The sequence below is a fragment of the Acomys russatus genome, chromosome 19, assembly GCF_903995435.1.
Source record: "Acomys russatus chromosome 19, mAcoRus1.1, whole genome shotgun sequence".
NCBI classification, from domain to species: domain Eukaryota; kingdom Metazoa; phylum Chordata; class Mammalia; order Rodentia; family Muridae; genus Acomys; species Acomys russatus.
The window spans coordinates 19,198-22,219 of NC_067155.1; the positions used below are offsets into that span (position 1 = coordinate 19,198).

A 3,022-nucleotide genomic window follows, 5' to 3' on the forward strand; every position below is an offset into this window, starting at 1 on the left:
TAAGAGATCTAGTATCCAGTAGTTTTAACTAGCTAATAAGTTGACCAGTGAACTAACATGGTAGATTACCTTGGGGTAAGCAGCTAATTCTCTGTTTTTTAGTTATCAAGCTAATATCATCTTTGCTGTCAATTTGATCAGAGTCCTGAGAATTTTATTGTAATCTAAAGGAATCTGAGTATTAATAAAAATGACAAGATGACTAGTTAGTGATAGTCAGTAGTAAATACACAGTTGTCACAGTTGTCCTCTCTGGAAGCATGGCATCATGGGTGGAGACAGTCTGGTATCAGGCACAGAGGACGAGAGGATGTTTCTGTGGAAGACAAACATGTAAGAGACTGACTTCACCTTGTTTTCAGCAATGTGAGACAATGACTCTCTGGGTATCCAGTTTGTCCACGGTCTAGGCTGAGATCTAAGAAAGGGTGAGAGATTGGGAGCAGTTTTGCTCAGTAATCAGTATACCACAATCCAGGGTTGAAGTCACCTGCCATTGTGCCCAAATCTGGAAATTTGGGGAAGTGCTGGTATGATCTGAGAATCTCTCTTTTTCATAATAAATTTACACATGTTAAATGCCATACTCAGCAGATCTCTGACAAGTTTCAGGGTTAACATATTTGAGTGAAGTGAGCTTTGTATCTAGTTGTTTGCTCTAAATTGATCTCATTCTATGTTTGACCTTGAAAATAAATTATTACTTTGTAACATAAAATAGAAATTGTATGATCTCATTCTATGTTTGACCTTGAAAATAAAATTAATCACATTGGTTCTTAGCATTGAGAAATTATAAAATTATAAAATGTAAGACCTGAGGTTTCTCCCAGTTCTTGTTACTGCTACCTCAGGAGTTCCATCCTAGTTCCCAGAATAGCTACATGCGAGCTCCCCACTATCAGAGGTCTCATACGGTTTCTAGTAACCGCCCTAGGGACCCACACCCAAGTCCCCACAAGAGGTCCCAATGCCAATGCCCATATGGTCGTAGCTTGATAAGCAACCCACCTGCTTTCGGTTTTAGCCTTAAAAACTAGCCTGTAAACAGTCACCTCCGGGTCCTTAGCCTCTCGAGTGCTGTAGGAACCCTGGCACGTCCAGCAATAAACTTTGCTTTTGCATCAGTGCGTTGTGCCTCGTGTGGTCTCTCACGGCGACCCCCTTCCCAAGTTGGGCGTGAGGGTCCAACAGCATGACTAAAAATACATTTTGAATATGTTAAAGGGCTTCATCATTTATAAGACCTTAATATTAAGGGACTAGGACTTTAGGTTTTATCCATATTATAAGTTAGAGCCTTAAAAACATAAACATAGGGGGCTGGAGAGATGACTCAGTGGTTAAGAGGACTGTCTGCTCTTCCAAAGGACCTGAGTTCAATTTTCAGCCATGACACGGCAGTTCACAACTGTCTGTAATTCCAGTTCCAATGGCTCTGACACCCTCACACCGATGCACATAAAATAAAATTAAATAAATTATTACAAAAAACTTAAACACAGTCCATAAAAAGAGAGCAGAACAGTTTCCTGTATGATTAATCACATCACATTTATAAGATTAAATATGCTTTTTTCCTATTTATTTTTTATTCATAATCATAAACTTAACTCTGTAATCCAGCTAAACTTGGAGAGGAATGAGGGCAATATGGAACCTAAAGAACTTCAGCGAGAGCAGAGATTACAGAGTACTGCAAACAGATGAGGTGGGGGACTCTCCTGAGCTACAGAAGGAATGGTCTGATGGGTAAGATGCTCACAAGTCAAAAGAATTACAGTTGTCCACAGTCTGGAATGGTGACCTTCTTGCTGGTCTTGCCATTCCTGGATCCAAAGCACTCTATGGCTTCCATGATGCTCATGCCTTCTTTTACCTTCCCAGAGACCACATGCTTGCCACCAGCCACTCAGTCTTGGCAATGCAGATAAAAAACTGGGAACCGCCAGGCATGGTGGCTCATACTTTAATCCCAGAACCAGGGAGGCAGAGGCAAGTGGATCTTTGTAAGTCCGAGGCCAGCCTGGTCTACAAAGTAAGTCCAGGACAGCTAAGGCTACACAGAGAAACCCTGTCTCGGACAACCAATAAAATAAAATTTAAAAACTGGTAATCATTTGTGTTTGGTCCAGTGTTTGTCATGGACAAGATGCCAGGACCTGTGTGCATCAGGATGAAGTTGTCATCCTCAAATTTCTCCCCATAGATGGACCTGCCACCAGAGCCATTATGGTGTGTGAAGTCACCCACCACCCTGGCACATGAATCCTGGAATAATTCTGTGAAAGGAGGAAACTTTATACCTAAATCCTTTCTCTCCAGTGCTCAGAGCACGAAAGTTTTCTCCTGTCCTTGGAACTTTGTCTGCAAATAGCTCAAAGGAGGTGCAACCCAAGGGCTCACCATTGACTTCAATGTCAAAGAACATGGTGGGGTTGACCATGGCTACAGCAAGCAACAACAGGGGACAGTGGTGCCTGCAAAGCCAGCTAAACAAGTTTTAAGGTAGTGTTTATAGGCTTTGAGTGTGGAGGTAGAGCATAGCAATCAAGTTTTAGCATTGTAAACAAATGAATTTTATTTATTTATTTATTTATTTTATGGTTTTTTGAGACAGGGTTTCTCTGTGTACCCCTGCCTGTCCTGAACTTGCTTTTGTAGACCAGGCTGGCCTCGAACCCAGAGATCCACCTACCTCTACCTTCCAAGTTCTGGGATTAAAGGCATGCACCACCACTCCCAGCTAAACAAATAAATTTTAATACAATAAAACATTATAGAACAATTTAAAAACTGTAACAAACCCATTAGCCAGGAAGTTGAATCCTGGGTAGCGGTGACAGGAGGAACAGCATTTATTTATTTGTTGTTAACAATAGATGGTCTGTCCTGGTGATTTAATGGTGGAGCTTTCCAACCACAGCCAGTGGCAGCCCAATGGTCCACACCGGGGTGCCAAGGAGAGCTAAGAGGTGTGTGGCAAACAGCCACGCAGCAGAGCAAATCACCTGCATGCCAT

General features: G+C 42.0%; 1 pseudogene; it reads right to left on the minus strand.

Annotated features, from left to right (window-relative positions):
* Positions 1 to 1,777: 1,777 nt before the first annotated feature.
* LOC127203123 (peptidyl-prolyl cis-trans isomerase A-like) lies at positions 1,778 to 2,455 on the minus strand (annotated as a pseudogene).
* Between the last annotated feature and the right edge of the window lie 567 nt (positions 2,456 to 3,022).